The sequence below is a fragment of the Peromyscus eremicus genome, chromosome 14 (assembly GCF_949786415.1).
Source record: "Peromyscus eremicus chromosome 14, PerEre_H2_v1, whole genome shotgun sequence".
NCBI classification, from domain to species: domain Eukaryota; kingdom Metazoa; phylum Chordata; class Mammalia; order Rodentia; family Cricetidae; genus Peromyscus; species Peromyscus eremicus.
In genome coordinates this window covers 25,709,379-25,737,332 of record NC_081430.1, presented here as the reverse complement: position 1 = coordinate 25,737,332, position 27,954 = coordinate 25,709,379, and the positions used below count along the sequence as shown (strand labels likewise).

At 40.0% G+C, this 27,954-nt stretch overlaps 1 long non-coding RNA gene across 1 annotated transcript; it reads left to right on the top strand.

Annotated features, from left to right (window-relative positions):
• The first annotated feature begins 214 nt into the window (after positions 1–214).
• On the top strand, positions 215–10,465 carry LOC131924446 (uncharacterized). The gene is made up of 3 exons (XR_009382907.1): positions 215–387; positions 8,585–8,631; positions 10,235–10,465. It is a non-coding gene; the product is annotated as an uncharacterized LOC131924446 (long non-coding RNA).
• The last annotated feature ends 17,489 nt before the right edge of the window (positions 10,466–27,954 follow it).

The following is a 27,954-nucleotide window of genomic DNA, read 5'->3' as shown; positions in this document are numbered from 1 at the left end:
GAACCAAGAGGGCCAGTGCATCTGGATCTCAGATCTTCAGGGCCCTCTCTTGGCCCCGCCTTGTAGGCGTGACAGTTGCCGAAGCCTCAATGGGGGTTGGAACTTCCAGATCAAAGCTGGAATGGCTACCCACTACAAGATTTTATGGAATTAGCCTCTGATGTTGATTGGAAACACAGCAAAGCCCCTGATTCTCTGGTTCTTACAATATTTCCTCCCCATCTTCAGCCACGTTCCCTGAGCCTGGGTGTGAGAGTGTTCTGTAGCTGTATCCACCGGGACTGCCCTCCACAACTCTGCATGTTGATTGGTTTTGGTTTTCTGTGGTGATCTTCACCCGTTGCAAAGAGAAGTTTTCTTGATGAGAGGTGAAGACTGCACTTGTCTGTGAGTGTAAGGACAAATGTCTATAGATGGTTGTTAGGAATTTTGCTGGTTTAGTAAATTAGTGGTTGTAGATTCTCCTCCAATAAGCATGATTTCACTAGCAGAGGTGGGTTTCCAGCTGTGAAATCCCTCTTGCTGAGTGGGTCTTAAGTTCAATTAGAGAATTGTTGGTTCCCACCATGGTATGTATTTCACTACTATACCCATACTCTAGTTCATATCATGATGGTCTTTGATGTGGTGTAAAGGCATCATAGCTGAGTGGGACGGTTGGTTTATTTTTTTCCTTTGGTAGCTTGCATGATGAAAGCTAGCCCTCAGGGACTCAATTACTCCCCAATCCCGCCCCACCACCATCCTGGCAATGGCCCCTTTTTACTTTCCTGGTTTATGTAGTTACACAAGGATATGTACTCACATCTGAGAATTTGGAGCTAGGAGCTTCCAACGAAAGAGAATGCGCAATGTTTGTCTTTCTGGATCTGGGTTACCTCACTCAATATGATCTTTTTAGTTCCACCTTTTTACCTGCATAGTTCAGGATTTAATTTTTCTTTACCACTGAATAGTCCTGCATAGTGTATATGTGTCACATTTTTACCATCCATTCAGCATGACCGATGGGTCATAGCACATTTAGGTTGTTTCCGTTTCCCAGCTACTGTGAACAGAGCAACAATGAACGTGGCTGAGCAAGTATCAGTGGAGTAGGACGTAGAGTCCTTTAGGCATATGCCAAGGAGTGGTATGTTTATATGGTGGATTTACCTTTATCTTTTTGCACCAGTTTGCAATCCCACCAACAGTGAATGGGGGTTCCCTTTCCCCTGCATCTCCTCCAGCATCCACACTGGTTGTTCCATTGATCTTTGCGATTCTGGCAGGGGTAAGATGGAATCTCAAAGTTGTCTTGATTTGTATTTCTCTCATTGCTAGGGATGATGAAGATTATTTGTGAAAAGCTATTCTTTTTTCTTCTTTTGAGATCACCCCGTTCGGGTCCTAGGCTTATTCTTTGAACGGGTCATTTGTTTTTGTTTTGTTTTGTTTTTCAGTTTGTTTGTGGGTTTTAATTTTTTTTATTTCTCTATATATTCTGGATATTCAATCTCTGGCAGATGGGTAGCTGGCAAAACTCTCCCCCATTCTGTGGACTTCCTCTTGACCCGGTTGATTATTTCTTTTGCTGTGCAGAAGCTTTTTAGTTTTATGAGGTCCCACTTGTCAATTATTGGCTTTAATTCTCAGACAAATGGAGTTCTACTCAGGAAGTCCTTTCATACACCGACATCACGTAGGGCACTATCTAGCTTTTCTTTTAGCAGTTTCAGTATTTCAGATTTAAGTTATTGACTCACATGGAGTTAATTCTTGTTCAAAGTGATAGATACGGATCTAATTTCTTTTTTTTTCTTTTTGCATGTGGATATCCAGTTTTCCAAGCACTAAGTGTTGAAGACAGATTCTTTTTTCCAGCATGTGTTTTTGGCGTCCTTGTCAAATATTAAGTGGCTGATTTTGTTCCACTGGTTTACATGTCTGTTTTTGTGCCCATGCCATGGGTTTTATTACTATGGTTCTGTAATATATTTTGAAATCCAGAATCATAATCCCTCTGATACTCACCCCCTCAGGATTCGTGGGGGGAATCCGGGATTATTCTTGATTCCATATGAATTTTACAATAGTTTTTTTTTCTATTTCTGTGAAGAATAAAATGGGGATTTTGATCAGGATTGCATTGAACCAATAAATAGATTTTTGTAGAATGATCTTTTTATAATATTAAATCTAGCAATTCATTTGCATGGGATGTCCTTCCATTTTCTACTGTATTTCTCTATTTATTTCCTCAGACATTTAAAGCTTTCGTTGTAGCGGTCCTTCCCTTCCTTGAATAGGTTTATTCCTAGATATTTTATTTTCTTTGAGGCTATTGTGAATGAGAATGCATCCATGATAATCTCTCTCTGTATGTCTGATATTGTTGTATACAAAAAGCTATTGACTTGTGCAAGTTGATTCTACATCCTGCTACATTGCCGAATTTGTTTATCATTTCAGAAGTTTTCTGGTAGAATTTTGGGATCGCTCATGTATAGTCATATCATCTGCAAACAGGGATGACCTGACTTTTTCTCTATTTGTGTCCCTTTAATTTCCTTCTCTTGCCTTATTGCCCCAGCCAGTACTCTGAGCACAGTGTTGAAAAGGAGTGGTAGTGGACATCCCTGTCTCATTCCAGACTTCAGAGGGGCTGCTTCAAGCTTTTCTCCATTGAGGATGATGTTGACCATGGGTTTCTTATATATAGTTTTTATTGTGCTGAGGTATATACATTCTCTAAGACCTTTATCATGAAAGAATGTCAGATTTTGTCAAAGGTTTAATTATGTGATTTTCTCTTTAAGTCCATGTATGTGATTTATCACATTTGTTGACTGTGTATTTTGAACCATCCCTGCAATACAGGGATAAAGTCAACTTGGTCATGGTGTACAATCTTTTTGATATATGTCTGATATCTGCAAGTATTTTATTGAGTATTGTTGGATCTATGTTCATTAGAGATGTTGGCCTGTAGTTTTTACTGTTGTGTCTTTTCCTGGTTTGGGTATTAGAGTAATATTGGATTTTTTAGGAGGAGTTTGGAAGTACTTCTGTTTAATAAACACACACATATAATAGATAGATAGACAGACAGACAGGCAGGCAGGCAGGCAGACAGACAGACAGGCAAATAGGTAGGTAGGTAATTTCTCCCTTACAAAAGGACTGCCTTTAGATTTTTGACTGTCTGGTAGTATTCTGCTGTGAATCCATCTGTCCCTGGACTTTCCTTAGCTGGGAGGATTTTTATCACTGTTTCTACCTCTTCATTTGTTGTAGGTTTGTTTAGGTTATCCTCTTCTTCTTGGTTTAATTTTGGTAGTACGGCTGAACCTAGAAAATCATCCAGCTCTTTTGGATTTTCCAGCTTATTGGAGTGCAAACTTTTACAACAGTCTCTTATAATACTCTGAATTTCTTTTATGACTGTTGTAATGTTTCCCTGTTCATTTTTAACTATCTTAATTTGGGTCCTCTCTGTCTTTCTTTTGGGTAGAGGGGGCAAGGAGCTGTCAATTTTGTTTATCATCTCAAAGAAACATTTTAGATTTCTTGAGTCTTTTATTGTTTACTTTGATTCCATTTTATTGATTCCTGCTCTGGTTTTTATTATTTCTTCCCATTAACTGGGTTTGGATTTGGTTTCTTCTTGGTTTTCCAACCTTTTTAGATGCATCATTAATCCATTTAGTTGTGCCCCTTTGATTTTTTAATGTAGACACAGTCCCCATAGGACTTCTTTCAATGAGTCCCAGGGGTTTTGTTATGTTTTCGTTTTTATTTAGTTTCAGGAAATTTCCTACTTCTTTTTTGATTTCTTCTTTGACCCATTCATTCATTTAGTAATGGGTTGTTTAATCTCCATGAGTTTTCATGTTTATTAGAGGGTTTGTGTTTGTTTTGGTTTTTTGTTTTTGCTCTCAATTTTAAGTTTTATTGCATTGTGATCAGATAGGATACAAGAAGTGATTTCAATCTTTTTAAATTTATAAAGATTTGTATTCTTTGGCATTTGAATAGAATATTCTGTAGCTATCTGTTAAGTCCATTTGATGTATGAAGTCAATTAATTCTGATGTTTCTCTGTTTGTTATTTGTCCAGATGACCTGTCTGTGGGAGAAAATGGGATATTGAAGTCACCTACTATTAATGGAAGGTGTTAATCTGTGTCTTTAATTCTAGTAGAAAATTTTTTTATATTAGGTGCCTCTGAGTTTGATGAATATATGCTTAGGATAGCATAGTCTTCCTGGTTAACTATTCCTTTGAATAGAATGAAGTGTGCCTCTTTATCTCTTCTGATTAGTTTTTGTTAGAAGTCTATTTTGTCAGATACTAGGATAGCAATACCTGCTTTGTTCCTGGTCCTATTTGTCCACCCTTTACTCTAAGGTGGTGCCTAATATTAAAATTAAGATGTGTTTCTTGTAGGCAGCAGATAGGTGGATTTTGTTTCTTGATCCATTCAGTTGGTATTTGTCATTTGATTAGAGTTGATGTAATTGATATTTAAAGTTATTATTGAAATGTGTGTACTAGCTGTAGTCATCATGCTGATATTTTTGATGGTTTGTGTTCTCAGTGGTATTTTGTCTCCTAGTAATTATGGCTTTGTATTTATTTCCACAGTCTCTCTGCTATGCACATTCTTCTATTCACTCTGAAATAATGCCTATATTTTTCTTGGGTTTGTTTTATTGGATATAATTTTAGGCTGTTTAAGTCATGGAAAATTTTTTCTTTCTTCACCAATCACATCAGGTAGTTTTGCTGGGTATGTTATTTTAGGTTGGTTGTCTTTTAAGACTTGAATTACACCCAAGCTCTTCTCTCTTTTCAAGTTTCTATTGAGATATCAGCTGTTACCTGATGTATTTTCCTTTAGATGTGACTTGCATTTTTTTCTCTTGCAGTTTTCAGTATGTGTTCTTTGTTATGTATACTTAGTGCTTTAACTATAATATACCATTGGGATTTTCTTTTCTGGTCTTGTCTATTGGATGTTCTGTATGTGCTCTTTGTATTTGTATGTGTGTGTCTTTCTTAGTTTAGGACCGTCTTCTTCTCTGGTTTTGTTCAAGATCTGGTCTATGCCACTGATGAGATTCTTCTCCTTCATCTTTGCCTATAATTTGAAGGTTTGGTTTTTTTATAGTACCTCACATTTCCTGTGCGGTTCCTTTACTGTGTCTTTTTGTTAATGCTCCCTACTTATTTGGTCTAGAGCCTCTATTTTCTCTTTGAGACCTGATATTCTTTCTTGGTTCATTCTATATATAAAGCTTTCCTTTGTGTTTTCTAGATGAGCTATTGGGTTTTTCAATTCCATCTTCATTTCAGCTTGAGTCCTCTTCAATGTTTCTCTTTATTCAGTTCTTTCTCAAGCCCTGGGTTGTCTTTGACATTTCCAGCAGCCTTATGCTTGTGTTTTCTTGGGCATCACCCAGGAATTAATTCTCCTTAGGCTCTTTCTCCTTGATTTCATTGAGCTGTTTCTTTGTGTCTTCTTTAAACTCCTCATATTCTTTAAGGGGGTTTATGGGTTTTTTGTTTGGTTGGTTTTTTAATTTATGTGGCCTTGAGTTCATCTAGATAATTTTCATTAGCAAGCATTTGTACAGGACTGGTAGGTTGGCAGGTTTGGGAGAACAGATACTTACTTGATCTTTCATATGGTTGGTATTCCTGTGATGAGATCTGGACATGTGAACTACCTTTGTTAGTTTTAAGTTTGTTATGGATGGAGTAGGGTGGGGGAGAAGAGAGGATGGAGTGGACATGGTCTAGATGTTGGAAGTGTTTTGGGTAGAATGCAGTCAGATGAGCAGAAGAGAGCTGTCTGGTATACAAGATGTGCCTTTTATTCTCAGCTGGGGGTGTCGGGGTAGATAGATCTGAGTGGAAGAGCTGGATATAACATAGGAGAGTCCTGTGGTATGGCAGATAGGTAGGGTGGATACTGACCCAAGCCTAGAGCTCATGTGCAGTGGAGTTAGAGAGGGCCAGAGTAGGCTGGTACACTGGTTGTGGGACCCAGGCTAAATCTGGTAGATTATGGAAAAAGCCATGGATAAAGAGGTCAGGAATACTCACCCTGGAGGAGGATGTGGAAAGTCTGGGTATGGAATAGAGTGATGGAAGTGTCATAAAGGGCCCTGTGGGAGGATGCAGGTGAGGCAGGTCTTGGCTACTGAACAGAACTAAGTGGAAAGACTAGACTGGAGCATGGGATTTAGGACCCTGAAGAAACCTGGAAGTTGGCTACTGCAAGGCAAGGGTGGCCAGACTAGGCTGTGGCACTGGCTATTGAGCCTGGGCTAGATCCAGCAGCATATGGAGAAACAAGTGTTGAGGAGGACTCATCAGGCTAGACCCTGAAGAACATGGAAAGTCTGGGTATGGCGTTGGGTGGCGTAGGCAGTGCCTCTCCTTAATTTTATGAACAAGAAAGGTAATAATTACAAGCAACCATAAAAGGGCATGAGTAAATAATAAATTAATATAGTACTCATGGAATGGAGGTATCTAAGCCATCCAACCATTGAGATATATGCAATCCATCCAACCATATACACATAACAATAATAATTAAAGAATAAGAGATAATAAATTTTAAAAAGAACAGAGGGGTGCCTGAGGAATTGTATGGATGAGAGGGGGGGAGAAATTACATAAATCCAGTATTCATACATGAAATTCTCAAAAAATAAAGAAAATTAAAATGTATACTTGGTTAGGGGCTTGGGAGATGGCTCAGTGGGTAAGCGTACTTGTGCATAAGCGTAAGGACCTGGGTTCAAATCCCTAACATCCCTGCAAGGCTTTGTGATACAGACAGTTACATCCCAACAAGCTACCTGGCCAGCGAGTTCAGCCATGTGGAGAAAATTCAAATCTAGTTTTCTAGTATATTTGAAAGTCTAGTAACTTGAACAAGATTTTTCCAAGCTGAATAAATTATGAAGGATTCATTAAAATATAGTTTGGGCATGGCCAGTCTCTGTTTCTTTACAGAACAAAGCTGGCATTGTTGTGATATTTTGCTAAACCAATTGTTGTAATGAATTTCTCTAATAAGCAGATTTTCATAGCAAATTTCTGGAAAATATTTTTATCATTGAGCTGTTAAGATTATATTGATGGAAAGACCTTGGCACCTATTTCTTCTTCTTTCTTTCCAACAAAGTTGTCTTATGTTAGGTGCAAGCAGCAATCCTCAGGCCAGCCACACATTCTACTATAAATCGTCGTGTGTACACATTCCACTCGGTCACGTGGGCATTACGGTGTTTCAGAGTTCATAAAACAAGTTACATTCCTGTTCAGTTTGGAGACCCTAAACTCTTCTCTTCCTTAGTTAGAGCAGACACCAACCTGTGCTTTGTCAGCAAATGAAAGGTAACATCAGAGTGCATTGGTAACAGAAACCCTAAGCAGGCACCTCATTGTCAGCCCCGGGTAAGTGGTGACTGTATCACTGGTTGCCCGCAGAGCTGAACACTAAGTTGACTGGAACTCCTTGGCACATTTCAAGAATTTAGAATGACTCATGAAATGAGTGCCAGCACAAAGAAGACAACACTCTGTCTGCTAAGCACATGGCAAAATCTAATTGTTTGCCCCTAAAGCAACATAATCACCAACCATTTGAACAGCACACTCCTACCCTCCATACTGGAACACAAGATGAGAGATCTCTCGAAGTCTTTGAGTTTGATTAGACTTGCTGAACCTACATTACATGTTTGAAACATAAGACTGGACAATCAAACTAAGTGCATATCTAGGTGAAACGCAGTGGTACCCAAAGGTGAAACTTTGTGTAGTTTATTAGTTCCCCACATAGGCTTAGCTTAGGGTCAGAATCTCCTTAATCTTATAAACTAGAAAGAAAATGACTACAAACAACATAGAAAAAGCATGAGCAAATTATACATTTGTGCAGCGCTGATGCTCTGGAAGTGCCTGCCCCACCCAAGCATTTACTACTCAAAGTATGGTTTGCCAACCATAACAAAAGCATTGCTGGGAACTTCTTAGCAGTCCAGAACCTCAGACCCTACCCCAGACAGTGGGACTCAAGGCTTCTGCTCAACTCTATCCCATTTGCACACTGACGTTTAAGGAGCGTCTTTTCCCCTAACTCCCTTGGATTACAATTGAGGAAAAATAAGATGGTATAAGCTGGGGGAGGTTAAGTGATGTGTCATGACCAAACAGCTAGTTAGAAAACCAGCTGGGACTCATAAGTCTCTTAGCTCACAGACCAATGGACCTCAGAATACTGGAGGGTTTCAGACAAGATGGATTTAAGTGAGTGTAGCGTTCCCTGAAATAGCCATTGATTGTTCCCATCATCTCCGTGCAAAGCGCACACGGAGGGCCTGAGAGAGTCCAATCACTCTGCCCCCTCCCAACACCCCCCACAGACCAGCCTCACAGCAGCCCCCACAGCCTGATCCTCCTGCTGTCTTCACGGAAACGACTGCCCCTCCACCTGCCACCTCGGTTTAACTGAGGCCCTGTTAAAGAGCCAGCTACTCCATGAGGCTTTCAATTCTCTCCTATTTCTCTCTTCTTCTTCAGATATGCTCCTGCTGCCCAGGATATTATGGATGAAAATAACCTGAAAGGTTTGTCTAGTACCATACACTGAAATATTAGCATAAATATATATAATTTATACACAGAGGTTTTTTTTATCTATTGCCCTTCTCAATACTGTATTTATGTCTCCTTTCTTGGCTTGCTTATGTTATATTTCCTGTATTTTAAATTTTTCCTTAGACAACACTAGAAATAATACTAAGCTCTGTAGTGGACCAAACTCTTTCTTAATAAAAGGGCTTTGTGAAATCATCCCTGAGATGTGGCCATTCAATTTTTACTCACATATTTTCCATGTTATGAAGCACAGTCCTGTTTAAAAGCAGCAGTTTTGTGATGCTGAACAACTTTAGTTATCAGATAATTCTAAGTGAAATCCATCTTCCCTTAACTTCTACCACATGTCCTTAGTTCTGCATTTGAAGCAATTAGAGCAAGTTAAATCCATTGTCCATAGGGAAAAACAAAAGGCCTTTGGCAACCTAGAGCAGAACTAGCAATCAGAAGCAGTGAATGCTCGGCCCTGTCTCCCATGTTGGTGGCTCCTGTGCCTCTTAATGAATTCATGCTATCAATAAATCTGTACTGAGCACCTCAATGAAAGTCATGCTTTTCTGGGTGACATGAGACAGAATAAGATGACAAGTTCACTCATCTGTGACTCTGAAGAACAGAAACCACTTCACAGTGAAAGCTTGAGGCCGGTGTACACGTTACATACAGGTCTTCCCAAGCTGGTAAAAGATAAGCCCCTGGTCACCTCTCCTCTCTCACACTCTTACCCCAACATAGAGTTGGGCTTCTTCCTGGGATGTCATTTCCATGGCTGCTCTTCCAGAGAATGCTTCTTAGATACTGCTAGAATTCTCCCTCCAAATTTAGTAAACTCACCCAAACTGCTAGCCGTTTTATTTAACACCCCATCTACCCACGAGGATTTCCCTAAGGACACTGTCTTCTCTTCCTGCTTCATTGAGAACTGTTTATTTTCCCATTGCCAACACACCACAAAGCCAGGAAAGGAGGGATTGCTATTCTCTCAGCCTCCCAGTAGCCTTCCAGGTTTCTCAACTCCACACTCGTTCACTAAACAAATATTGAGTATCTTCTATTTTTTAGGTATGTATTAGGGCAGTCCACCTAATAGCTAAATACTCCCTTTAAGAATAATGTAATCCACTTACAGGAATAACCAGAAAGTCTTGTGACAGTCCTCGTAGCTATGAAGATAATTTGTCCTTTCTGAACAGCTGTAGTGTGGAGGCAGGAACTGCTGGTTGTCCATTACATTTCTAAGTTTTGTTTACCTTCCTAGTAGAGGGAGACCTCTTCTACTGGACACACCTATTATAATTAAGGTAGCAGAAAGAATTCTTTAACACAGAAAAAAATGAAAAAAATAAAGGAAATGTGTAATCCTAAATTCTCATAGAATTCCATCATCATTTAACAGGATGTATCTGAGAGCAAGTACTAATTTGAAGATCTATGAATATCTACCTTCCCCTTAAAGACTCACCTCCCAGTAAAGCTGGCATTACTGTACACTTCCCCTTCATTGTTTTGCAGCATATGACATGAGACTAAGGGACACTGTAGAGAAAAGGATAATTGTTGTGGATTTTTCAGAGCTACAAGGACCCACAGCTATAGGGAACCTCCATGGCTGACAGCTACACTGTGTCAACCACTCACGCTTCCCAAGATTTCACCACTTCAAGGAGCTTCTTGCCTAACTTCATGGACCACCTTGACCTTCAGACTCCTCAGTACATGTGATCTGTTCAGTGCATCGTATTTCAGAGTCCATTTCCATCCATATTCAGCTGTATGAGACTAGGGACTACTCTACTTCTTTTGTTTATAAAGTGAGTATGTGTTGAATTGAGACCTCTTATGCCACCTCACCAGAACATACAATGTTTTAAGAACAGACTGCAAAATTTCCTTGTAAAGTGCTACATAACAAGTAGGCTCCCTTTTGGCTTGTCTAAGATAAGGCAGCATAAAAACAAGCACTTGAAAAATGCCTTTTAGTAACAATACACCAAAAATCAGTATAGCACTTAATAGCAACTTGCTACATATACGAACGTATGATTTTAAAGGAAGAAGTACAAAGCAGAGAGATTCTAAATTTTTCTTGGTTGATAACTAGCTTGTAAATAGCTGCCGCATGCTGGTTGGCATGATATAAGTGCATTTTCACTTCAAAATGGGCATTTCACGATTCTGAATACGTGAAGACGTGGGTTGTTCCAAGGTATTCACCACACACACACACACACACACACACACACACACACACACCACTTTGACCATTGGCAACTTTCTCTTGGCTTCCTTGGGCTTGAGTCAAGTGTTTTCACCCACTCTGCCTTTCACCAGCACCATCTCCTCATGTCCCCGTAACTACCTGGCACAGGGTGGAATCATGATTTAGCGAAAGGGCAAGTAGGAGGCCGAGTGGAGTGCTGTCTTCCCTAATTGCTATTTGAAGGAGACAATAAAAAGGATGAAACAAATTAAATTAGCAAAGAAGCAAGAGCATCCCAATGAACTGGCCAAGATAATCAACTTGGAAAATTAGCTATTAAACCTCCACACATGCTCATTTTCATAATTTTGTGCGTGTGCTTACGAGACGCAACCCATCCCCATTGAAATGGTTGGAACGAAGGTGTTCTTCATTTCTGGGAGATCGGTCATTTGCAACTGACCTTGATGAAGTCGGAACTGAGGTGTTTTATGGTGGGTTTTTGTTTTTGTTATTAATATCTTAGTTCATAATTGCTCAGTTCAATCTTGGAGCATTTTGACTGGAGCTGGGAACTATGTGAAAAGGCAGAGAAAATGACTGAGATCTGTCATCCTTTCCTTTATTCTCAGTTCTTTTCTTTTTCTGGTTTATTCTCTACTGTGGGCAGGAGAGATTGGATTTTTATCATTGTGATTATTTTTATGCAGCGTCATTTCAAATGCCTGAATTTTCATACTATGTAGACTATCTTCTACAAACATTTATGAAATTTTAAATTTTCTTTTTTTGCATTTATGTATTGTGGGTTGATGCACATGCCATAGGCCACACACAGAGGTCAAAGAACAACTTATGCAAACTGTTTTCTCCTATCATGTGGGTTTGGGGGATCAAACTTAGGTCATGAGGCTTGAGAAGAAGTGCCTTTACCCATCCTAAGCCCCTCACTCTTCCATTCTTCCCACCTTCTCTTCCACGATTGTACCGGACCCTTAGGTATAGGGTTGCTTTTGCATATGTATCAGTTGGGTTATGACATCCCACAGTCCCTTATTCTCTACATTTTGACCAATTGTGGATTCCTGCAACAGTCTCCATCTGTTGGAAAACAGAAGCATCGTTGATAGGGGTGTGTGTGAGCTGCATTTATGTGGGTGTAAGTATAGGTATTTAGAAAACAGTTACAACTTCATCTATTTTCTTTCTGTAGGTTCTTGATGATGTATTCCTCTTTTCAGTCTAGGGTATCGCTTCCAGTATTTTCTCTAGGTGTTTTTTTTTTTTTTTCTGTGCAGGTGGACGTGAGCCCTTTTAGCCTGTTTCTATCAAGGAAAGCCTTTCTCTCTCTTTCAACTCTGGCAGACAGCTTTGCAGGGTAAAGAAATTCAGATTGGCACCCATGGTCTTTCAGAACCTGGAGTGCTTTGCTCCATGTTCTTCTAGCTTTTACAACCTTCACTGGAAAGCCATCCATGACTCTGATGGTTAATCTTTGTGTGTGACTTGTGATTTTTTCTTGCAGGTTTCAATATCCTCTGTTGTTCTATATATCTGGTGTTTTAGCTGTAATATGTCATGGGGGAGTTTCTTTTCTGATCCTGTCTATTTGGTGTTCTGTGTGCTTTTGGTATCTGTATGGGTAGGTCTCCACATGATTTGGGGACATTTTCTATGATCCTGGTGAAGAGCTCGTCTATATTATTGTCCTAGGGTCCTTCTCCTTCATCTGAGCCTTTAGTTCATAGGTTTGGTCTTTCATGGTGTCCCAAATTTCCTACACGCACCTTTCATGTGCTCTTTAATTTTTTCATAGCCTTGGCTTGAGTGGTCCAACTCCTCCACTTTAACTTCAAGCCCTGATATTCTGTCTTCTCCTTGATCCATTCCGCTTGTAAGACTTTCTCCTGAGTTTTCTAATTATGTACTAGTTCTTCAATCCATCTTCATTTCAGCCTTTTTTTCAGTATTTCTATCTTTTGACTGAATTAAGATTTCAGATCCTGAATTTTGTCATTTCATTCACCTGTATATTTGTGTTTTCTTGGACTTGACTCAAGGGCTTATTCCTATCCTCTTTAAATTCAGTGAGGTGTTTATTCAAGTCTTCTTCAAACTTCTCAAATTCTTTTTGACCATGTTTGTGAGTGTTATTTTAATTTGGTGTCCTGGGGTTCATCTGGAAAATTCTCATTGAAGAACATTTCTACAGGACTGGTGCGTTTTATAAGAAACGCTGTCAAGACCTTCCATATTGTTTGTATTTGTGATGAGACCTGGGCATGAAGACTTCTTTTGTTAATAGTGTTTCTGGTGTGAGATTCTAGGCTGCCTCTCTTGAGTTCAAGCTTAGCTTGGCTTTGCTGTTTCCAAAGTTTGGTTGATTTCAGATCAGGTTTGAGGAATTGGCAGGTAAATCTTTCAGACACTCAGTGTTCACTTTGGATTGGAGGGATGGGGGTGATTCCAGTTCAACGGTGATCATGAAAACGTGTGAGTGGGACAAACAGCTTAGAACTGCTTAGGCTGGTGTGTAAGCTGTGCTGCCTAAATTATGCCTGGCACTGGTGGGCCAGGGTCTTCGGCACTCACAATACCAGGCATGTACACAGGCTGGGCAGCGAAGGCTAGACCTGGAAGTTGGCAATGGCACAGGTGGGTAAGGATCCCTGAGTCTCACCAGACTGTGCAGCCCTAGCTGGGCTTGGTGACTGGGGAGAGCATGAATAGGCAGGTTTTCAGGCTCTTCTAAACATCAGATCTAACATCACACATCTGCTTTGCAAATCAAATGTTTGAATGATTGTTCATAGACAATAGTCTACATCACTTTCCTCCAAATGTTAAGAAGCTATATTTCTGCACTTAGAGTAAGACTAAACAATCTCAGAACTCTCAGGCCAAAAATCCAGGGAGGCAGACATGTCACAGCTTGGTATCACAGTTATCCAGTCACTGGTCACATAGAGAAGCCCAGGCCTTTGCCTCATTGCTGGAGTTAAGTGGTTCTCCTTTGTCTTATTTTCATTCTTTTGTTCTTTACCATTTCTAAGAAAGAAAAAAGAAGAAGAAAGAAACGCTAAGTCAAAATGAGTAGATGGTACTTTAGGCCAAGTGTCTGTCTAGCATCAGAGTTAATTTTAATGGAACAGAGACCACCTAACAGTGGACAACTAGATTAAAACCTGTTCTCACCAGAAAAAAAAAAAAAAAAAAAAACTTTTGAAAGAGAGGCAAATTGCCTCTGGCAGACATCCTCACTATACTGTACATCAACTTCACACGTTTTTTCATTTCTTTGTAAGAATAGAATGATACACATTCCTGGTTTACAAGTGTTGTTAACCATTTAAAACGGAAAACATATACCAAATTTCAGACCACAGTACTTATTTCTGCTTCATTGGGCATCAATACCTTAGACTCTCAAGAGGCAAGCATCTATTAGTAAATTACAATGACTATATATTATTTTAGATATGTTCACAACATTTTCTTACTTATCAAGTTTCACTCCCCAAATATTTCTGGAGTACATCCTTTTTCTTGAGACACTGAATTTATTCTCAGGATGCAGTTTAAGGAAAGAGCTAGACAAAACCCCTGCTACTTGAGTCCACAGACACAGAGAGTTTAATTACAGACAAGAAAACACTGCTGTGTAACTTGGGAGATGAAGTGCTTATGTGTGAAAATAAAATAGAGTATTCATACTTTCAAATAACTTAACCTACCCTGATCTTCTGGGCTGGAGTTAATTCTCTACTGTTTGTTGAAATTTATGGTTGCCTTAGAACAAAAGTTAAAATAAAAATAGTAAATATGTAGTAAAAACTAACTCTGTTCTACATGTTTTAGACTTAAAAATAATGCATTCTTCTCTGAAAGAATTGTAGACTATGCCAGGCATGACAATGCACACCTTTAGTTCCAGCACTTGGGAGGCAGAGGTGGGCATGTCTCGGAGTTCAAGGACAGCCTGACCTGTAGAGTGAGTTCCAAAACAGTCAGTGCTACACATACACACAAACCCTGTCTCAATTCCTGCCCCACCACACACAAATTGTAAACTTTAAGAATGAAAAAAAAGCACATGTATATTAAGATTTCAATAACAATTATCCTGACAGAGGAAGAGAGATTCAAGAAGAGCCTGGGAAACATTGATGGAGGTCACATTAACAGGTTTATGTGGTTTATTCAGGGTGTGTGGGGTAGAAGAAAGATGTCTGCAAACTCTTTTTCCGTCCTTCCCACTAAGCAGTCCCTTTCTTGAATCTAGGTGATCTCTACTACCAATGCCATTAAGTTGGCAAATACAGTACAGCAAGAATTAACTGTGCCACTTTTCCAGGTCCATGCCTTAAGACTTCCTGCCACTTGGAACACTCGCCCTTAGAAACCAGCCATCGTCCTGTGAGGAGTCCTTAATAACCCTGAGGAAAGACCCTATTGAGAGCAATCACTGCTCTGGCCAATGACCCCAGGTGACATCCAATACCAGGCAGGAAGCGACTCCTCTGACCCCATCTGCATCGCTGTTGACACCAAGTGCAATGGGTGCCAGAGATGCCATTCTTGAATTCCTGACACACAAAACGGTGCCCAAACTAAAACTGTTTCAGGGGAGCGAGGGACTGCAATGCATTAGTCAGTCTTCTAAACAGAACCCAGTACTATTCAATGTTACCACCTCTTCTACAGGACTAAAGAGCACAAACTCTGGAGCCAAACTGTCTGTGGCCCAGCTGTGTGAACTTGGAAACACTTCTCTGTGCCCCTAATTCTACAAAGTGAGGTCAATTAATTGTTTTCCAATTTTTATTGAAAATAGACTTTTATATGATACTTTCTGATTGTGGTTTCCTTCCTCCAGCTCCTCCAAGATCCTCCTCACCTCCCTCCCATCCAATTCCACACCTTCTATCTCTTTTTAGAAAACAAACAGGCACCTAAAGAATAATGATAAAATAAAATAAGGTAACAAAAACAAGCAAACCAGAATGGACAAAACAACAAGGAGGAGGAGGAGGAGGAGGAGGAGGAGGAGGAGGAGGAGGAGGAGGAGGAGGAGGAGGAGGAAAAGAAGAAGAAGAAGAAGAAGAAGAAGAAGAAGAAGAAGAAGAAGAAGAAGAAGAAGAGAGAACATATAGAGACAGAGAGTTCTGTTCACACACAAAAAAATTCTATAAAAACACAAAACCAGAAGCCATAATATATACAACAAAGAATCTATAAATAAGGTCTAAAAAAATCTTTGATGGAACATTAAGAGACAAAGAAGCTCCAAAGATACTATTGAGTTTGTTTTGTGTTGACTATCTACTTCTAGGAACGGGATGCCCTTAAGAGTGGTTTGTTTCCCCAGTTAGACTCTCTTGGAAAGAACTACTTTTTCATTTGCAAGTGCTTATCAATTGGAGATGGCTTCTGGGTTAGGGATGGGGGCATGTGTCCACTTCTCTCAGTGCTGGGACCCCATCTGGTCCAGACAATCTCTGAGAGCTCATATGTGCATCCATCCTGCTGTATTTAGAAGGCTTTGTTTCCTTGGTATCCTCCATCCCCTCCAGCTCTTACAATCTTTCCACTTCCTCTTCTGCAGGGTTCGCTGAGCTCTGAGGGGAAGGATTTGATGGAGACATCCCTTTCAGGGATGAGTGTTCCGAGGTCTCTTACTCTCTGTACATTGTTCAATATGATCCCTGTTTTTGTTCCCACCTACTGCAGGAGGAAGCTTCTCTGATGTTGTCTGAGTGAGGCAATGATCTATGAGCATAGAAGAATGTCATTAGGAGTCACTGAGAGGTAACTATTATCACTTAAGAAAATGGGGTGAAGAAATTGGAAACTACTGATTCTAAACACAGTTTGAGAACACATCCATTCACAGCCTGAGAGTTTGTCTGTCTACATAATCAGATTCTCCCATTTTACCCAGCTCAGCTCACCACATAAAACCATAAGCATTCCAATGACAGGTTAATTGGCTGTTATCCTAAGCCCTTATATTTCATGTACTGAGAAAATATTGTTTCATGAAGAGGTCCGCTCATCAGACTCATGCACCTCAATTATACTGAGTATATAATGGCTTGTCATGTTAGCAAGGTAAGCCCAAGGTTAATTTAATGTGAATATTTGAGATTTATTTTTTTTTCTGGCTCTGTGAATTGAAACATTTCCCCCACTTGATTTTTTTCTTCTGTTTTCACTTAGAGTTTCAACAAGTTTATTTACAAGATGATTTTGCAGATCCCAGTTTCTAAACAGAAGCTATTCAACATGAGTCAGAGCTCCAACTCCCTGGGAATCCTGAACCCTGCTTACCCCGCTGGTAAATGTCAGCTGATTCTGCTTCTATAAGTCAGTCAGCTAACCCATGGTTCTGCTTTCAGTCTAAAATTAATTTTTAGCAGTTGTGCAAGTCACACTCTACAAGAGCTTGCAGAGAACATCAAAGAAAAGCTAAAAGCAAAACAAAAACACTTGCGAATCGAGGTCTACATAATAAGCCAGTCCCATTAAATTAATGTTTTTAATCCAAAAACGATTAGTTTTCCTGTGACTGAGACATGCACAGATGAGCATGTTCTGAGTACAGTAGATTATTGTCAGGAACCTAGAATAGTATCATAGATCAACCCATAACAATCTCTCAGTAGATCACGAATACTATTACTTGAAATAGCTTAATTAGTGTATAAAGTTTTTCAGAATGGAAAATTCCCTGAATATTTGTAGAAAATGAAGGCAAAGAACACTACAAATTAAAACGAAATAAAAGGAGTTTATTTCCAAACCATAACGTAGAATCATCTATTTTGAATGTTGCCAGCAAAGAATGCATTCTTGATTAGGCTTTGTTGACAGGCAAAATGGGGAGTATATTTCCAGTCCTCAAGTCTCTACAAGTCTAAAAATCAAAATCTGAGCTCCGTAAAATAGATTAGCCCAATTTCCCTCCCCATTACCCCAAAACAATCCCCAACCAGAACAGAACTAAACACATACAAGAGAATTCATCATTTCCAAGGTAGTCTCAACACACACACACACACACACACACACACACACACACACGCACACGCACACGCACACGCACACGCACACGCACACACACACACACTCGGGAAGGTGGAGGAAGGGAGTGTAACAGGAATTGTTAAAGGATCTCATTAATAAAAAAACCCAGAGCCAGATACTGGGGTGAAAGCTGAAAGATCAGAGAAACAGAATAAGCCAGCCACATTCTTACCTCAACGAAATCCTCAGCCTCAAGAGAGTGAGTTCCTGTTTCCTCACGCCTTATATTCCTTTCTGTGTCCTGCCATATTACCTCCTGCGATTAAAGGCATGTGTCACCACTGCCTGGTTCTGTTTCTCTCATGTAGCCCAGGGTGGCCTTGAACTCACAGAGATTAAGAAGGATCTCTGTCTCCCAAGTGACAGGATTGAGGGTGTATGCCATCACTGTCTAGCCTCTATGTCTAACCTAGTGGCTGGCTATGTCTTCTGATCCCCAGATAAGTTTTATTGGGGTGCACAATATATCACCACAAGGGAGAGAACAGCTCAGCTTGAAAATAGATATTAAAAGTAAGTCATGTACAGGAGCAAAGTCATGAGACCTCTGTAAGGCGCCCACCAATGCCACTGATGAGGAAGAAGGAATGAAACAAAGGGTGTGAATGGACCCAAACCAGCATAACCTGGGGGGAGGGGCCTGTGAAACTCCGTGGTAGAATTTTGTTCTGTGTAAACAGAACTCTTCTAGAGGTAGGAGTGCCTAAAGGTGCGGCCACCAAACTTGCAGGTCTCTTCTGTGAGTTAAAACCAGAACACCAGGAATCCATTCTCTACCCCATCACTGGTCAATCACGTGGTCTCAGCTAGTAAATATTCTGGCTATGCAATAAGAGCAATTAGTACACACCCCCTACTTGTTTACCAAAATCTAAGAACTAGAAATCTGTGAACGTCCTGCAACTTGCAGCAGATGGTATAGTTTAAAGAGCCCATTCAATGCCCTTTTGTAAGCAGCTGCTGCCCCTGACGCTGGTCACCTGTTTCCCATACTGTAGGCAGGCTCCACACCTCCACAGAGAAAGAAGGTATTGCCTGTCTCATCTCATTGTTGGCCCTTATAGGCAGGCAAGCTCTGCTTCTGTGGCTCCCCATTTCTTAGAACTGTTTCTGTTACCAGATTACCACCAAATACACGGTCCCCCAGCAAACATTATGTCTAATGAAAACATGACCAAAGGGTATTAAAAGGTAAGCCTGCCTGTGTCACATTTCCTCTGGAGTCTTATTCTGGGTCATTTACATAACTGCTTCAGAATATTCAACATGCATTTTTAAATGTCACCATTTGCAGGGATTATTTGTATATTGCTCTTAATTAACTTTTACTTCAAAACCTGGTTGGCCAGAATATATTTTGATTTTTTTTTTCAGTACATTGAATCTTCTGGTCTCATTAAGCTCCCAGCTTGCTTTCCCCTAGATCAAAAGCAGGAAGAGGGGACTTGAAGAGGATTATCATACTAAATAAAACACACTCCTTCCCTGACTCCTCATTCTGTGTGTGCGTGGGCGGGGGGTCTGGTTCATACTGTAGAAATAATGAATGCACAAAGTGTCTATTCTACAAATGATTAATACACCCAGGGTACTATGGTCACTTAAATGTTAAACCAACAACTGTGGTATTTAAAACTGAACCTAGTTTCGCACTTATTTTGTACCAAGAGAATACAGACCAAATAACTACTATACTTTGACTCTTTCAAAAATGCCATATCAAAAAAGAAATGCTTTCCAAACATTTGTCTTTCTCATTTTTAAAGTGACAGAATTTACAAGCTAGCATTTATGGTAATAGATAAGACAGTTGTGAGATCTTATGCCCTTGGGAAAATAAAACCTAGGTGAAACACACTAGCTAGGAGAACTTTCTGTATCTCATTCATTTTTATTTTTCCTTTATTTTTATTTTATATGTTGGGTTTTTTTGTTTTTTGTTTTTTGTGGTTTTTTTTTTTTGCCTGCATGTGTGCTTGTATACCATATGAGCAGTGCCCAAGGAGGCCGGAGGAGGGCATTGGATCCCCTGAGACAAGTTATAGATGGTTGTGAGCCACCATACAGGTGCTGGGAATCAAACTCGGGTCTTCTGGAAGAGCAGCCTTGACAGTGCCCTTAACCACTGGGTTATCTCTCCAGTCCCTTGCAGCTCATACATATTTTAAACATATTTGAAAGTTTTCCAAACAATACTAAAGTATACAGCATAAAAAAAAGCACATTATTTCTTCATGGCCCTTCAACTAATTCACGGTCTTTGCTCATGGTTATCCATTACTCAGGATTTGGTATGCCAGAATTCTTAAAACATTTAGTGTTAGACACATACATCAATATGCATAAAAATAAAACCAACCAAATTATATCTGTGTGGGTGCACACATTCACGTTTCCATTTAATGATTTTCCTTTAGATGAATATATTTTTGAATTTCCCTCATATATCATTAGGCACATGTTTAAATATTTCTAGAGTGCATATACCAAGGAGTGAGACCACTACTTCCAAAGATGGGCACACTCTTAGTTTAGAATCTATGACCATATTTGCTTCTGAAAAATGACTAAGAAAGTTAAACTCTCACTCTATGTTAAAAATGGGAAGTTCCCTAAACATCCAACTGGACATCATGTCAACCCTTGCCATTATCCACTACAATTATGAATGTGGTGGATATATCTATGATATAGGTGGAACCCAGCATGGGTTAAGTACATGCTCAGCCCTCTGCCCTTTATGAAAATAACCTTTAAAATAAATACATACAACCATGGAAAAATAGTTTTTTGATCAAAATGTGATAATATACACATACATGGTGGTCATGCAAATATCCTTAAGTATGTGGTAGAGTGACTAGTCTGAAATTATTTAAAAATATGCATGTGCCATCAAGCTACAAGTGCTAGCAAGTCACAGTTACTTCTGAAATTTTCTAGAGTTCAAATTGTAGGCTCTACAGAAAGTGAGCAGGTGAGTCTGGAGATAATTGAGCATTTAAGAGCATCAATCGCACATACCTGACATCTTAGATTTTTTAAACAGTATACATCATAGCCAGTTTTTTATTATTTTGGATCTAGTTCCAAATAAGAATGTAAACAATTCCTTTACTGTGCTAGTTCACCGTAGTAGTCATCAGCATTAACAAACGTGTGAATGGAGACACAGAAAAGGTATCTAACCAATCTCTACAGTAACTATTTACTTAAAAACAATAATAATTTAACCAATCTCTATAATAACTATTTATAAAGCAAAAATTATAAAATTTGAGCAAGTGGAAATGGACATTTTGACCAAGATAATGAAAAGATCACAACTACATTATCTCAATAGATACAGAAAAAGCAATTGCTTATTCTTTATTCAATCATGGAGAAGAGACCCCATGATCAAGGCTACTCTTATAAAAGAAAGCATTAATTGAAGTTGACTAACAGTTTCAGAGGTTTAGTCCATTATCATCACTGCAGGGAGCATGGCAATATATAGGTAGGTATGGTGCTGGAAAAGTAGCTGAGAGTTCTACATCCTGATTTGCAGGCACCAAGGAGAGAGAGAAACTGGGCCTGGTGTGGGCTGTTGAAACCTCAATGCCCACCCCTAGTGACACACTCCTCCAATAAGGCCACGCCTCCTAATCCTTCTAATCCTATCAAAGAGTTCCACTCCCTGGTGACTAAGCATGCAAATATATGAGACTATGGTCCATTCCTGTTCAAACCACCACAGCCATCAACAAAATTCAACTTCTTTTTGTGATAAAGCATTCTCAATAATTCGGTTTTTCATATTTACCTCCCTAAGCTATTGTAGTTTATTTCTTTAAATGGAATAAAACACAAATCCATAGTTTTAGACTGATTGTAGCCTAGTCACGTATAGGCTATTTATTAGATAAGCCTTCCCACTCACTTTTTTAAACTCAATTTATTTATTTATTTTATATCCCAGCTACAGATTCCCCTTCTTCCTCTCCTCCTATTCCCTCCCCAAACCTCCCTACCCCAATCCACTCCTCCTCTGTTTCTGTTCAGAAAGGGGCAGACCTCCCATGGGTATCAACAAAGCATGGCCTGTCAAGTTACAGTAAGACTAAACACCTCTCCTTGTATTAAGGCTGGGCAAGGCAATCCAGTGTGAGGAATAGGTTTCCAAAAGCCAGCCAAAGCATTAGGGACAGCCCCTGCTCACACTGTTAGGAGTCCCACAAGTAGACCAAGCTACACAATTGGCACACATATGTAGAGGGCCTAGGTTGGCCCCAAGCAGGCTCCTTGGTTGTCAGTTCAGACTCTGTGAGCTCTTCCAAGCCCGGGTTAGTTGCTTCTGTGGGTTTTCTTGTGATGTCCTTGACCTCTCTGGCTCACACAATCTTTCCTCAATTCTTTTGTAGGATTCCCTGCACTCAGTCTATTGTTTGGCTATGGGTCTGCTTCTGTTTCCATCAGTTACTAGATGAAGGCTCTCCGATGACAATTGGGGTAAGCACCAATCTATGAGTATAGCAGAATATCATTAGGCATCATTGTGTTGACATTTTTTTCCTCCAGTTGTATTTGGTTCTATCCTAGGTCTGGGCCATCCAGCCTCTGGATCCTAACATATCAGGCAGTGTCAGGGGTGGGTTGACTCTGGTGGCATGGGTCTCAGTCTGCACAAATCATCGATGGGCCACTCCCACAATCTCTGCACCACCCTTACCCCAGCACATCCCATAGGCAGGACAGACCATAGGTCAAAGGTTGTGTAGCTGGTTTGATGTCCGAATCCCTCTACTTGAAGTCATGCCTGGTCACAGAAGATGGCCAGTTCAGGCTATGTATCCACTGTTGCTAGGAGTCTTGGCTGGGACTTGAAGATTCCTGTGAGTTTCCCTTGTACCAGGTTTCTGTCTGGCCCTGAAATGCTCCCCCTTTCCATTCATCTCTTTTAGTGTTCTCCCCCTCCATTCACCCCTCAACCTGATCCCTCAAGTTTCCATCCTCACCTACCCCCAGTCTACCTACAAGATCTCTTCTATTTCCCCTTGCAAGGGAGATCTATGTGTGCCCCCTACACCCTCCTTGTTACCTACCCTGTGGTCTGTGGATTATAGCATAGTTATCTTTTACTTTACAGCTAACATCCACTTTTAATTGAGTACATACCATGTTTATCTTCCTGGGTCTGGGTTACCTCACTCAGGATGATTTTTTCTACTTCCATCCATTTGCCTGCAAATTTCGTGATGTCATTGTTTTTAATAGCTGAGTAATATTCCATTGTATAAATGTACCACATTTTCTTTATCCATTCTTTGGTTGAGGGACATCTAGGTTGTTTCCAGGTTCTGGATATTACAAATAAAGCTGATATAAACATAATTAAGCAAGTGTGCTTGTGGTATGATTGAACACCCTTTGAGTAAATGCCCAAGAGTAGTATAGCTGGGTCTTGAGGTAGATCAATTCCCAATTTTCTGAGAAACCGCTACATTGATTTCCAAAGTGGCTGTATAAGTTTGCACTCCCACCAGCAATGGAGGAGTCTTCCCCTTAATCCACATCCTCTCCAGCATAAACTGTCATTTGTGTTACTGATCTTAGCCATTCTGACAGGTATAAGATGGAATCTCAGAGTCATTTTGATTTGCATTTCCCTGATGACCAAGGATGCTGAACATTTCTTTAAGTGGTTCTTGGCCATTGAGATTCTTCTGTTGAGAACTCTCTGTTTAGATCTGTACCTCATTTTTAACGGGATTATTTGGTTTTTTTGTTGTCTAATTTTTTGAGTTCTTTATATATTTTGAAAAACAGCCCTTGTCAGATGTAGGGTTGGTGAAGATCTTTTGCCATTCTGTAGGCTGACGTTTTGTCCTATTGACAGTGTCCTTTGCCTTACAGAAGTTTTTCAGTTTCATGAAGTCCAATTTATTATCAATCTTAGTGTCTGTGCTACTAGTTAAGCAATGTTAGTGTATATCTAGATAGATAGATAGATAGATAGATAGATAGATAGATAGATAGATATAGATATAGATGTATATTCATGTTTGAACTGAGTAGTTTATATATGTACAAACTATATATGTTATATACATATATAAGTAATATATGGAACATAGAAAGTAAATGCTCATCCATTCACTTGACCAAGGGACAAGATGACCTAAGGCTCTATCAGCTTTATGGGAAGAGTTTCTTCTTATGGCCATAGTCTCATCAGATTCTTCTCAGCTAATGCCAATACACTTAAACAAACAGAGTTTATGACTAGATGTCATGATCTGATTCCTAAGTCTTCAGGCCATGTCCTAACTTTAAACCTTTTGAAGCAGATCTACAAAGACAGTGCTCACCTCACTTATAAACATTCTGCCTCAGCAACTGTCAAGACCTTGGTTGATATGACTTTGTCCCCAAGAAACTGGACCACAATCAGTGTCCTAACCAAGCCCTGGAAATGAATCACACGTATACAATATTTGATTTTTGTGGGGAATGGATTTAAACCTTCTTTAAACTTTTTACTGTGAGAATGTTTCTACAACTTATCAAGATCCTAGTTAGCATTCTCTAAAGAGAACAGTCTAATCAAATTTCATTTTACTTACTGTTTTGTACCTAATTACTTGTTTTGTTGAAGTTTTAGACACTGTCTTTTAGGATCCTTAATGGGAACATTCAAAAAATAGAATAATCATTCTTGCTTCAAAGAAGGTTTAAAAGAGCATAGAGTCACTTAACTGAGATACAGAGCAAAAATTGCTAGAAACAAGCAGTTGAAAAGATGCAAAACAAAAACAATTTTTAGAGTTTCCTGATGAAGGTCTCTTTAGAATGACTTGAAGAGAAAGTTAGAACAATATAATTACAAACACTATTTCAAAGGTAGCGTTTAATAATTTTTTAAAATCATATCTGTATTTCTACAATAGCAAGTAGGAAAAGCTGATTATAGCCAAGACTGAAAAAAAATCCAGAATTGATTTCACAAATCCCAGACCAGATGTTTGTGTTCAAACCATAGCAAATCACAACTATAGGTGGACAAATGCCACCCAGTTATGGGTGACAGAACTACATATTTTTTTAAAGCATGAAGAGGCCAAAAGACTCAATAGCAGTCAGGCATAGTGGCTCATACCTTTAATCTCAGCACTCTGGAGGAAGAGGCAGGCAGATCTCTTGCGAGTTCGAGACCAGCCTGGTCTACAGATTGAGTTCCATGACAACAAGAGCTACATAGTGAGAACCTGTCTCAAAACAAACAAACAGACTTCACAGCAAGGAAGTAACCCCAAGAATTGTCAAATGAAAATTTTTAACACCAAAAATCTACCAATTAATAAAAGTATAAATGAACTAAAGAGACAGTTTTCAGAATAATAAGTACAAATGACCAATAAAGTCTCAAAAAAAAACCTATTCATTCTTATCAAGGGAAATTTAAATTAAAGCTGCATTGAAATTCCATCTAACCACAGTTAGAACAGCTACCATCAAGAAAAACCACTCACTCATAGGTGGATACTAGATGTAAAGCAAAGGATGACTAGACTGCTACTCACAACTCCAGGGAGGCTACCTAGTAAAGAGGACCCTAAGAAAGACACAGGGATAGCCCAACAACAGAGAAATGGATGAGATCTACATGAGCAAACTGGATGTGAGGCAGAGGAAACAACAACTGGCCACCTCATCTTAATTTTGTGAGGCTGGGGACTACTCCCTCACTGTCAGCTATACTGAGATAAAGAATAAACAGTCTAACCTACAACCAACACCATCAGGACAGGAGGGAAAGGGGAGAAGTCAGGTTGTAACTACTCAAGTTAGCATTCCAATTCCTCAAGCTGTGCATTCCACAATGGACACCTACCCTTTCTCCCAAGTTCTCTTGGGGAGGGGCCTAGTTTGCTGTATCTACTGAATTGATTGTTCTTACCAGGTCTTAAGAGGAAAAGGCCACTATTCTTTCTTAGCTGGACAGCTTAACATCTTTTACACTCAACTGTGAGCAGAGCTAGTCATGTAATTTGTAGAGACCAGTGAAAAAATGAAAATGTAGGACCACTTGTTCACATTCAGAACTTCAAGGGAGACTATGTCAGCAGACTGGCTGGATAAGAGATCTGCCTCACAAAATTACCAGCTAGAAACTAGCCAGAAATAAATGTGTCCTTGTGAAGAGTCCAGAACCCAAAGACAAGGCCAAGGCCAAAGCGTGAGTTTACATTATAAGTAAAAGGGGGGCAGCTCACTTGATTCCCTTTTTGGTACCACTCATCCAGGCTGTGCAGTACACACAGAGAGTTCCCCCAGGCTCAAAATGTCTTCATCGGGGAAAAGAACCTGAAGAAGACATCCAGACAACCCTTGGGGAGCTTCCAAGGAAGCTGACCTCTCTCTTACCTCATGGGGCACATTAGCAACTAGCAGGGCTACAACATCAAGTCAGTTAAATGCTAAGAGAAAAGAACAGGGCTGTGGATGACAAGGACCTTGGAATTATTTTCTTGAGGTTCAGTAAACTATAAGCATAGATGCCTAAATAAAAGTATGAAAACTTAAAAGAACAAAAAGTCACAACTCATTTTAAAATACCTAGAATTGAATACTACAACAACTAAACAAAAAATTTCATTATAGAACTTCACTGGCAAGAACCAGAGCAGACATCCTAGGGGCGATTCCAAGTTACATTGACCTTATGCAAACAGTCTATCCAATGACCACACCCAACTCCAGAGTGGAGCACACACAGAGGCTTTTATTATTTTCAAACTATATGGCCTAATGGCTCAGGCTTCTCATTAACTAGCTCTTATAACTTAAATTAGCCCATAACTATTCATCTATGTATTACCACACATTCTGTGGCTTTACCTCCGTCCCATTACATGTTGCTCCTGGGGTGGCTGGCTCACATCTCTTCCCTTCTGCCTTACTTTTTCCTGTCTATCTGCTTGTATTTCCTGCCTGCCTCTAAGCTGCCTTGCCATAGGCCAATCCAGCTTTATTTATCAACCAATCAGAGCAACACATATTCACAGCGTACAGAAAACATTCCGCAGTACCAGAGCATAGCTAACGACCTAACTCAACCCCAATAACCCACCACCCCACCCTACAGCGAAGCTCATCTGACAACACAGTGAATCTGCAGCTCTGCCTGACCAGGGAGACCATGGAACTGCAGGGCACAGCCTGAAATCCTGCTCAACCTGGAAGTCTGGTAGTGGCCCTACCAACATGGAAGAATGATGATACGGCTGAGGCATCTAGCCAGCATCCCCAACATGAGAGCAGAACCAAGTCAACAGCCCCATTCCACTTTAAGGATGGGTGACAGCTACTCACAGATAGAGACCCAGCAGCAACCCTGATCATTCGCCCTTATGCACAGCAGCTTACTTCTCTCTGTGGTTTGAAAGAGTAGAGAGGGGAGCTGAGGAAGTCCTGAGTAAATAAGTGTGTAAAGAACAGATAAAGTCCTAAGTGGATGTGTATTGTGTGACATGGGCACAGCCATGTAAAGGACCAAGATCTCTAACCCATGGGGATGACAAAGCCATCTCTGTATGGAAGAGGCTCAGAGAGATGGCAAAGCCGCCTTCCTCTGGTCCAAGCAAAAATGTGGACAGTGTATTAAGTACAAGTGTTTATGAACAAATCAGTGAGTGTGAAAACTAACAATGGCTGCTTCCTGCCCCAGATGCTTACAGCCTGAGAATGCTCAGCTACAGAAACCTTCCACCAAAACTATCAAATTCCTCCCCCTGTGTTGTATATAATAAACAGTCTGAGGTTCCAGGTTGTTGCATTGTAGATGTGCTCCATCAGAGCAAGCACTGACTGAGCCCAGCTTTTCTGTATGTGTGTCTATATGTTTGTCCTTTTTTTATCCCTTGACAGCTCAGTCAGGACTCCAGGACCAAGCTACGCAGGAAGGAGCAAATGAGAATGACCCTCATATGCTCATGTATTTTAAGATGTGGTCCCCATCTGGTGC